Genomic DNA, 11,557 nt, shown 5'->3' on the forward strand with positions numbered 1-11,557 from the left:
TGCACACACGTGCCAGGCAAAGCCACAAGCTTCAGAGACACGGAAAAACTATGGGGCAGCTATGAAAGCTCACACAGAGATGCCAAAGAAATGCGTCCTCAGAAAGGAGGTCAGCAGCACAGAGGTCACAGAAGGACAGTGGAATCTGGGTGACAGAGCCGCTGGCTTAGCACTCAGGACATGCCTACGTAGGCAAAGGAGCCAAGCACAGAGAGGCTCCTAGCCACCAGCTACCCTGAACCCTCAATGGCTATTACTTACTTTGAACCTAGCCTGAATGATAAGAAGTCCCCAGCAGCTGTGCAAGGGGATGGTGAGACAGAGAGGAGAAGAAATGGCGGCAACCCCTGGCAACTAACCTGAGGCAAAGGCGAGGAGCAGTCAGATGTATTTCAAAGTTGAAGAGTTTTGTTAAGGAAAAGGCTACGTTCTCAGCATTAAAAATACGTAAATAAGCAATTGAAGAACTCTAGAATCGAACTTGATGGTGAACTGAGTCCATCGAGTAGCTGACCCCTGATGATAGAGGTTGCAGGTGTCCAGCATGGGCCAAGCTAGACGGGAACCCACAATGTCAGCTAGACTCAACACACAGTATCAGCAAACACACAGCATGCACCTAACACGCCCAACATGCAGCCCGGGCCCTAGAGGGATTGCTCTAGAGGGACGGGCCTGGTCAGACAGTCATTAGCTTTGCCAGCTCCCTTCTCTCAGAACTTCCAAGTTCACAACACAGTCCAGGGAAAAAGAAAGCCAACTGCACACCACACAGAAATCTGTATTTTCTGGTAGGAGGAGATGAAAGAGGGAGGAGGAAGAAGAAAAGGAAGAAGAGGTGGGGAGAAGACGGAGGAAGAGGGAGCTACTGTCTCAACTGATTTTAGGTACTGTGTATTTTCTTTCTGTGTGTGTGGTGTGCACATACATGTATGTGTATGTGTATATGTCACATGTCTATGGCAACACACAAAGTCCGGTGTTAGGCGTTTCCCTTCAGCGCTCCTCCACACTGCTCTTTGAGGCAGGGTCTCTCAGTCAAACTCAGTCTAGCTGGAAAGCTCTGGGAAGCCTGCGCTTGCCATTCAAGGCTGGAATTACAGTAGACAGACTGCCACACCCACCTGGCGTTTAAACCAGATGGACAGATTCCAACTCAAGTCCTCATGCCTATGTTGCAAGCACCTTAACCACAGAGCCATCTCCCCAGGCCAATTAGTAACGTGTTTTATTTAACCCAATGCAGGCAAAATAAAGCCATCTCAACATGTGATTCATAGAGAAATTCCTGCGGGTGCTCCACACTGTGTTTTCAGACTGTTCACCCACGTTCCACACAGCTCACACAGGACGAGCCAGAGGAGCCAGCTGCCAAGCCCCACAACACGCAGGCTCCAGGGCTGTCCCATCTCCTCCATCTGCCTGTGCTTATGGCTGCCAGCCACAGAAGGGAGGTCCTGCCACCTCGAGACACAGCCCCTATCTGCCAGACAGGCAGGACCCACTCACGGCCTACATCTGTCACTGATGGGCCCAGTCAAGCTGCTGCTCCTAACTGGAGCTGGACTTGTTGCCTGAATTCAGGACGCGGAGAAAACAAGGTCACTGTCAAGGGAGCAGAGCTGAGAGCCAAAGAGGAACGAAGCCAGAAAGTGTTAAAGTATTAAGAGATAAGAGCTGCACGCTGCAGCCAATTGGCCTGCAGGAATTGCAGGACTGCCTCAGAGGCAAGAGAAGCCAGGTCCTTCAGGATGCGTTCCTATCAGACACAGGACTACAGGGCCTCGCTGAGGATGGTGCTCAGTCCTCACCCAGCCTGTGGAAATCCACCAGCCATCAGCGAGGGACAGGCTGTGGCGCTGGAGAAAAGGGTGTCTGTGGGTTCCAGCTGAACAGATTTCTAGAGGGAAAGTGGAACGCAGGAAATTCCAATCGTTTAGGAATTCATGTTCTGCAGACCACAGAATATAATGCTCTACGTATTATAGGAAGGCCTGACCAATTCCTCATCCCCACGTCTAAGTCCTTACCCTCCCTATAGAATCCTCAATCAGCCTTCAGATCCCCAGAACCAGGCACTCGCTGACACTTGAGTAGAGTAAATAAGAGCTAACAGCATAAACAAACAAAATGAAAAGCCGAGACTGCATTTGAACTTACATGGCTTTGGCAGGAAAGACGCAGATGCAACTAAACTTACTGGGGACACAAAGACTGCAAACCATGCTGGGCCTGGGAACAAAGACACAGGGGCCCCATCACATCAAGAGCACGGAAGTTGTACAAACATCCACCTGGACCTTGACCCTCTGGATTCCTGCTCTTCTGGGAATAACAGGGAAAGCTGCTGGTTGAAGCCCAGCATGGACAAGCACAGCCCTTGGCTGTAACCATGAACTCTGTCTCACCCAGGCCCCTGGAGCTCACCCAGGCTTGCAGGCTCTCACTCCTCTCTATCTCTCACTCCTGGGCTAACGCAGCCTAGCTCCAGCCCAACAGCAGACCAGTGTCTATAGTGGGTTTGGAGAACATTTCTCCTCCTAAGGAAAGGGGGCCGATGCCACAGGCTCACACACGACGACTAGAAATACAGGCACAGCTTAGGCGACTCATCTAAGACCAGTGTGCAAGCAAAAGCCAGTATCCTGAAGACTTAAGGATGGAGAAGCAAAGAGAGCCCAGTTCTTAGGGACACGGAAGCTGCCACATCAGTCTCCAGTCATTGATCCCAATACCCTGTGACGAGTAAATAGACACCAATACACAATATATACTGACATACAAACACTAACAGTTACTGAAGGGTGTAGGTGTGGATGTGTGCTTACACGTGTATGTGTGTGCATGTGTATTGTGTGCATATGCATGTGTGCATTGTATGTACATGTACATATATGCATATATGTGTATGATATGTGTTGATGGATATGCGTGTGTGCATGTGTATTGTGTGCATATGCATGTGTGCATTGTATGTACATGTACATATATGCATACATGTGTATGATATGTGTGTTGATGGATATGCGTGTGTGTGCGCATGTGTTTATGTGTGTGGTTTGTGTGTGGTGTGTGTTGATGGACATGTGTGCATGTGTGTGTGTGTGTGGTGTGTGGTTTGAGTGCTGGCTTAACTTGACACAGCCTAGAAGAAATCCCTTGGGAAGATGGTCTCAGTTGAGGAATTAGCTACACCAGGTTGGCCTTTGGGCATGTCTATGGGGATTGTCGCGATTGTTCAAGATAGGGAGGCCCACCCTGGAGGTGGGCAGAACTGTTTAAGAGTGTGCAGGTAGCATGGCTGAGTCTGTTCTTCTGTGTTAACTGTTGATGGTGGTGTGACCAGCTGGCTCACGCTCCTACCCCGTGTCTTCTCTGCCGTCACGGACTGGAACCTGGAAGTGTAAGCTGAAATAAACCATTTCCTCCTATCTGCTGCTTTTGGTCATGGTGTCTTGTCACTGCCATAGAGATGAAACTAGGATAGTATGGACCCACGCATGTGCACACATGCCCAGGCACACACTATAGGGCACTAGTGAATATCCCTTTGTTAGTTTTTTCAGGTTAAGATGCCATCAAGCAGGGTGGTGGGCCTTCATCCAGTGTAACTGGTCCTTAAGGGGACAGATGGCACAGAGGCAGAGAAAAAGATGCTCACGGGACCAGAGTGACACCTTGGCCTGGATTCCAACCTATCGCCTGTGGTCGGCCTCCATCTCACCCTGTGTAACCTGCCAGCTCGCATGATAAAATAGCAAGGAAATCGTTCTCTCCTCTCTACGCACTAAAGTGCTGGGCCTCAGGACAGGGAACTTGGGGAGAGCCTAGAGCAAGGGCAGATGTTGGGGTGACATGTTGAAAAGGTCTGTTCTTAGACAGATGGAATCTTTTTCTTTTTCTTTCTTGAATTTCCTGCCACGTCTGGTCCCTTCACCTATCAGGCTGGCAGTTCCATCTCTAAGCAGCAAAGAAGGAATCAGGGTCCACACGCACATCAAGGCAGCTGACCCGTCCAGCTGAGGACGTCGAGGATCTAACCGCAGCCCTGCCCATGTGGTTATATATTACTATATATACCGTTTAGCCAACAAATTCCACAACCTGAGCTTCTCAACCCCACAGTCATCTGGAAGCCCTTGCTTTGCTGAGCCTTAGGGACTGACACGTCCCCAGGCTCAGGCTACCAAGAACCACGGGGGAAGGTTAGGAAAAATGAATCTGTGTTTCTGATCCTACTTGCACATGTCCAATGCACAGGTCCTGGACGTACCTGCCCACGCTTGTGAGTGCACAAGTGCACGGATGGAGTCCTCAGAAGCCATAGGCTGTTCTCCGCCAAGGCAGAGTGTACCTGCATCCCTGAGGAAGTGTTTCTCCATCCGTGAGGAAGAGCACAAGCCTTCCTCCCACCGTGGCTGGCGAGCACACCTACAAAGGGCTCTGCCCCCTACTTGGGGGAGATTACTCAGGTCTTCCATCAGAAGGACTCCACATGGAAGGGTGAGTGACCCTCCCAACCCCGCCCTGCTGCTCCTGGGGTTCACACGACACCCCATCTCTTTAGCACTTTCAAATGCTAACCTGCGGCTGCTGCTGAGTCAGTCCCTCTGCACCAGAGAGCAGCTGTCTTGACCTCTAATCTGCTCAGACCACCATAGCACACAATGCAGGGCCACTGTGTCTTTCTGCAGAAGCCTGCTGGGTACAGCCTAGTTCGTGGTCCTAATGTGTCAATCTCATCATATGGCTCCTTCTGGTACACTATGGATGCCTCGGTAAGAGGACCACTCCTCGCGCCTCATCTGCATCGCACGGAGCCCAGACTGCAGATCCAGCATTTGTCTGTCAGACTCTGGGCACTGTCGGGATGGAGTTGTCTACTCAGCGTATCAAACCCACTACCCCAATGATTCCCCTGTGCATTCTGGGAGAAGTCTACCCTTCCCACTCCAGACCCAGTGTCCCAACCTGACCCACTGAATTCAGCTTCAATCCAAACTTCCAAACAAAGGGCCAGTAGTGTGGGATGTCCTGTGGTCACGCTGGACAGTGGCAGTTAATGTGTCCTTGTTTTCACTTCGGATCTGCCCACAGAGACCCCCATGTAGCTGCTCATTTAGGAAGAGTGGAATGCGCCTCGGGGGAGGAGGGAAGAGCTCCCAAGCGAGCAAGTTCCTGCCTTTGTAGAGCTGATAGTAGAGGAAATAAGTTACACAGATTGCTAGAATAGATTAGATAAACGCAACTGTGGCTTCTGAGCGAAGTTGCTCTGAAGCACCTCCTGGGAAAAATCCACCTCTAGGAGGAGAGAGGGTGGGGGCTGAGCCTCAGGCAACATAAGCCTAGGAGGATGGATGCCTAGGAAAGCCAGGGCCTTCAGGAACTTGAGCCTAAGGGAGCCAGGGCTAGTGTGGCTCAGGCCTAAGCTTTTGTAGCTCAGCCTCTTTCCTCTAGGTGTACCTCCATTTCCTTCTCTGCAGAAAGCCACTGTCTGAAGAGTGAAGACATGCAAGTGTGTCTCCAGATAAGGAAAAAGGTGTTATCTGTGGGCAGATCATTTAAAGTCTTTTCTTGACAAAGATGGCAGCAAAAAGGCCCAAGCTGGCAGCTACTGAGAGATCAGCCCTGGGATTGCAGGCTGTTCAACCCAGGGGTTCAGGGGCTCTGGGGGTTCCACACAGGCCATGGGGTTGCTGGAGGTATCTGAGCAGGCAGTAATCCGGAGTCAGTGGACAGAATGCCGAGGGACAGAAGGGGACCAACACAAAGCATCGCAGGCAAGCCCAGAGATAGCGTGGTGATGACGCTGCCTTTGTGCGCTCATGTTTAAGAGTGGAAATGCAGAAAAGGGGGCTAACGATGCCAAGTTCTGAAGGCTTCTGTGAAGGGGAACTCCTCCTTCTACAGTGGCGTGGAGACTCAGGCAGGGACAGTGGTGGCCTCTGACATCAGGCTGGCTTTCTTCAGGGAATGACCAGAGAGTCACTGGGGAGGGTAAAATGGGGCCGGCCAAGAGAATGATAAAAAAATTCAGTGGTTGATGCCAGAAAGGAAATCACCTTTACAAGAAGGTGCAGGGAGCCCCTGATGGGGGTGAGGTGACAGGGGTGGTAAGTAGAACTTCTGAGCTTCGCAGGTCACTGATCAGATAACAGATCAGCAATCCTAGGTGGGCTGTCTTGCCAGTTCACAGGAAGTCAGGAGGTTGACATTATCACACAGTTTCTTCCTCAAGACCCACCCCATAAAATCAAGCATGCCCTAACCCAGAGATTGCCTAGAAATCGCTTCTTTGAAACTTAACACATTCTCCCAGAAGCACCACACTGTATGAAACACTTACAGTCCTTACAGCTGAGCTGGCCAGTCCTATTCACATCAGACTCTGATGTTCCTGGTTGCCATCCTGGTTAGTTTGACTGAGAATGTCCTAGGCTCAGGAATTGGGTCTCCGGTCCCCAGAGCTGTGTGAGCCATTTGGGAGGAAGAATGTCCCTCGAAGGGGCTTCAGGAGTTTGAAGGCTCTCAACACTTTCACTACACTTGGTTTTTTGCTTGAAGTAGCAGACATGAGCTCTTTGCTTCCTACTCTGGATATCCAGCCTGCTGCTGGTTGCTATGCATCATGGACTCTTATCCCTCTGGAGCAAGAAGCTAAAACTAACTCTCTTCCTTGAGGTGCTTGAACACGGGAACAGAAAACAGCTGATACCCCCAGCACTACAAGAAAGCTGAGAGGCCCAAGAAGATGCCCCAGCCCGTGCTACATGAGGCCTGCTGGGAAGCTCTCAACACCCACAGGAGCTGCTGCTGTCTGCGGAAGCCTTCACAGGCCACTCAGGAGAAATGCCTCTTGACGGTGACAACCATCTGACGCTCTCACTCGCCTGTTCTGAACTCTGACCTCTACCATGAGCCAGCTGTGCAGGAGTAAATATGAGAATACTAAGGAGAAAGGCCCCATACACATGGCAATGAGAACATACTACGGAACCTTCCAGAAGATACCAGAAGTGAATGCACTATGTGCCGAGTGAGAAGCCTGGTTTGGAGAGCTGTCACTGTCCCATCCCTCTATCACGCCCATGTCCCCAAGATGACCTCAGTGCCTCTGTGGTTGTCCTAAGTGCCTACCCAGCTCACGGTGTTTCTTGCTATATCCTGATTTTGACATTGACCTTCTAATCTCCGAGGATAACCACCTGCTCGTTCCTGCTAAGCAGTCTCCTCCCATGGGGCCACTACACTCTGTATATCCCCAACGCTGTCCACCCCACCTCAGAATCTACCTACTAAGGTCTTCGCTTCCAGTTCTCCACACTCTAGATCAAGGTCATACATTTTCTGCAGACCTCTGCAGTCAAAGCCTGACTTCTGCATGCATCCCACGAGACCTTGAACTACGCCTGCCCTCAGCAGGTTGGGGTATGTCGCTGTACACCTGTCCTATGGCTGTGAGAGCTGCATTGGCGGTCCATATGAGTCTCAAAACCGGCACACGACCAAGGCTTAGTGGACGTCACTCCTGTCTTCTCCCCTCCCAGCATCAGAAGTGCACAAACATCAGCTGTCACATGACCTCCAGGGAGCTGATCCTCCCCTAGAAGGCTGCATCTGGTTTATGAATTCACACATTTGGGTGGTGCCTCTCATCCTTCCTCATGGGGCGACCTTTTAATACTGTTCCTCACGCCGTGGTGATCCCAATCATAAAACGACTTCATTGCCACTTCATAAGTGTCATTTTGCTACTGTTATGAATTACTGAATGAATCGTAATGAAAATATCTGATACGGAGGATACAGCATCTAACTCCAAATACTCAATATTCGGCACCCTCCGAGCAGTTGCACAAACAATTTCATATGAAGTAACAATAGCAATTATTCTCTTATCCATCCTTTTAATAAATGTATGTGACCCCCATGAAACAGTCATTCTACACCCAAAGGGGTCAGGACCCACCCACAGTCTGAAAACTACCACTCAATGAAATGAAGGTTTGTTAGAGTTCTGCGGAGTAGCTAGGAGGCCCTTTTAGCTTCGGTACCCAGCTTCTCACTGTGCAGCCTTGGAGAGCAGCCGCCCTTCAGAGAGTGAAAATTTTACCTTTTCTTTCTAAAAGTCTGCACAAATGGCCGTGTCTGCAGGCCATTCTATAGTGTCGATTCTTCTAGAAAACACTATTGAAGAACTGCAGCTTTGCTAGTGAACCTGGGAGAACATTTAGGCCAAGACTTTATCCTCAGGGAACTGGGGCTATCCCGGCAAGCAGACACTTGCCAAGGTCAGAGGGCTAGGTGGGAACACTGCAGGGAACAAATGACCAGCAGAAGTGTGAACAGTGGCTTCGATTAATTTCTCCAGCTAATTAAGAAAATAGTCTCCATGTGAATCCGCAATTGGGAAACCAAAGAAGGCTAGCCTCGAATAACTTCTCCAGACTAGAAGGAATGAGGGACACCGTCCACAAAGACCCAGGGGAAATGTGACAGTCTGCCTTCCTAGGAAGAATCCACTCCATACAGCCTCCAAACCAGCCTCAATATGGAAACATGCCAGGAGGCCAGAGGTACCACTAGGTCAGGTGAGCATCCTCCCAAATAGCTGGAGATCGTGGAGATCCCGGAATACCAAACACATCCCTGTCCTGTTCCAATATGAGAAGAGGGAAAGGACCATAGACGTTCAGAAGAACTAATTCCAGACCAGATCCACCCCAGCACCATGTAGAAGGCACCAGACTGCTCCTCTCCAGCCACAGTGCCCTCATAGAGTTACAGGTATTGATGGGTCCTCGGTAACTCTCAGTGGCTCAGGACAGGTTTCTGCCAGCTCTCTCTGCCACTGGAGAAAGAGGCCTCCAAGAGGAGATATTTGAACAAAAGGAGGCAGCAAGGCCAAGTGAAGAACCACAGTGGAAAAAACAGCTTTCTCAGTCAGTCAGGCAACGTGGCTCCTGGCGCGGGGCCCTACTGCTGCGAGCAGAACGGCACATTAGCCCTGAACACGGCAGTTGCTGTAACATGGTGCGTGATTTCTTTTCCAAGTCCCAAGCCACAGTGAGGCCCCAGAAGAAGCCACGTCGTCTAGGAACAGACTGGAAACAGGCACTGCGAGCTTGCAAAGAGAATTTTGAAAGATGCTTGTAAAATACACGTTCACGACAGTCCAGGGCTCGCACTGGCTTGTGGCCTGTGGGCTCCTGCTTCATCCGCCTGAGTTTATCCTTCAGCGGTTCCCCTTAGGATGGACTCCTTACTCTATCCGCATCAGCGTAACCTTCAGCCATTCCCCTTGATGGGGTAGGGGGGTATTGACATGAGAACTGGGACATCTTTAGACACTCCAGTCACATTCATAAGGCCCTGGGTTCGAACCTCAGTCCTGCATAAAATGAATACAGCAGTCCATTCCATGAACCTCAGTACTCCAGCGGTATAAACTGGAGGAGTTCAGGTCATCTTCAGCTACACAGTGCCAGCCTGACCTAGAGAGCCTACAAAAAAATCCTCACTGCTTAAAAACTAAAGAACAGCGCTCCTATCAAAATGTTTACTCCAGAATTCAAAATGTGCTGGATCTGGAAAATTTCCCTCCAGTTCCAGCTGAGTGAGGCACACCCATTTTCCCAGGAGGTTTGCATGGAACCCTGGCTAGTGAAATAGGTATGTGTGGGGAAGGGTACTATCTGACTCTCAAGGCCACAAGGAACAGCCGGCCCCAGGTCTCCCTCTTCAACATGACCATAGCTACTCTGAAGTAATGGGTACTGTCTGTCCTCCTGCAAGACCACCCATCATTCCCACTCCACAGAGGCAAGCCCAGACTCTTGGCTTGCAATTCAAACACCCCTCTAGACATACTTCCTGAGCAGTCCTTCAAATGTAATAAAAAGCAAAACTGGGGCAGACAGAAACTAGAAAAAGTACTCGGGACCTCTGGTATCACAGTTGAAGGCATAAGGAGGAAGTCTTTGGGCTCCTTGGGAGCTAAGGAGGCAATCCCATAGGGAAGGTCCTTCACACTCTGCATTCCTTTGCTGGGGCATTTCCCACCACCCCAGCTAGGCCCCCACAGGTCATCTGACTCCGTGTTCCTCCTTTAGAAAGGCCCTTATCTCTGCCCTCTCATCTCAGGGCGCTGTGGCCACCTGACCTTCCATCTAGCGCATAACATTTAGACACATCTCTTAGCCGTCTAAACTCTCACCCTGGCCAGCATCATTGAGAAGGAACTACTAGGTCTCCCAGGCACCAGTCCTGGAAGGCACTTCCTTTCTAAAACTCTCCTAAGCAAGCCTGGACTGTCATTCCATCCTATGTCACAGAAACCCTGGGAAGGGTTTCCAGGGCCTTGTCTAACTCTCTTTGTTACCCAGCCTTTGACCCCACACCACCACGCAAGCTGTAGATAACTGTTCAAAAGAAGCATCCTTTTTTAAACGTTCTCGGAAAAAAAGACCAAAAAAGAGACCAGAGCAAACTTTAGGACCACCAAAGACCCGCCTAGGGTGAAGAAGTCGCCTCTTCCCGCCCTAGGGCCAGGAAGTCTCTTGTTAGCAGGAGCGATTAAATCTCTGAGCTCCACAGATGGTGTCGAAAACCCGGAGCGCTGCGGAGCGCGGGATGCACGAGACCTGAGCGGACTTCCTAGGGCGGGCGGGGCGCAAGGGACACAGGGACTCCTGGGCCAGAGGCCAGCAGAGGACGATGCCCACGGCCAGGCACAGCTGAACACTGCGGGGTACTCGCCACAGCCGCCGGCCGGAACGGATCCGACCTTCCCCCACGCCCTCACTCTGCCCACGACCAGGTCGCGGCGGGAGTGCACCGAAGGCCTGCAGACGACCGCCCACCCGGGCCATTCCAACCCAGAGCACCCCGCGCCTGCGGCTGGAGACTGCCCCGCGGGGCAGAATTCCCAAGTGCATGCGGCCAGAGGGACGCGGGCGCCATCCGAACAGACACCGGGAGCAGAGCTTTCAATCGCCGCCCCGGAGCCCGCGGGTCACCACCTGGCAGCAGGGGAGGGGGACCGATCTCAGCCCCGCACAGCCCCGTCCCGCGCGGCCCGCTCGGGCGATGCCGACACAAAGGGGACGCGCGCGTCACCCACCTGGTCCCGCGCGGTCCGGGCTCCCGCTCGGCCTCGTTGCGCGCGGCTGCGATGGCCCCGCCCGGTGCAGGCTAGCGGGTGCCGCTGCCCCCGTCAGCCTCCCGCGCGCAGCCCGCCCGCCCCGCAGCTCAGCGCCCTTTCTGCCTCCCCGCCCTGCGCCCCGAGAACTGCGCGCTCGGGTCGGCGGGGCGCGAGCGCGCACTAAGCGCGGGCGCGGGAGACAGAGCCAGTTCGCACGCCGGCGCCCCCTGCCGTCTAGAGGTGCCGCGACGTCCACGCGCCAGCACCGGACGGGCAGCCCCCTAGAGCAATCAAAGACAGGGCCAGAGGGTCCAGGTCTCCTCAGAGAGAGGGGTGTGCCCTGGAGTAAAGCAAGGATGCAAAGAGACTGCCTGAAGGTGGACCCCTGCTTTAATTGTATAAAAACAAGTACCA

General features: G+C 52.1%; 1 protein-coding gene across 2 annotated transcripts in view; it reads right to left on the reverse strand.

The window, feature by feature from the left end:
• The window catches only part of Rnf144a (ring finger protein 144A), a 121,444-nt gene extending 110,163 nt beyond the window's left edge, over positions 1–11,281 (reverse strand). For both annotated transcript variants that reach the window (XM_041630499.1, XM_041630498.1), the window contains exon 1: positions 11,123–11,281. The gene's annotated coding sequence lies outside the window, so the exon portion shown is untranslated. The remainder of the gene's footprint in view (positions 1–11,122) is intronic.
• Between the last annotated feature and the right edge of the window lie 276 nt (positions 11,282–11,557).

The sequence above is a fragment of the Microtus oregoni genome, unplaced genomic scaffold, assembly GCF_018167655.1.
Source record: "Microtus oregoni isolate MIOR12 unplaced genomic scaffold, Mior012 000034F_ref0000314, whole genome shotgun sequence".
Lineage (NCBI taxonomy): Eukaryota > Metazoa > Chordata > Mammalia > Rodentia > Cricetidae > Microtus > Microtus oregoni.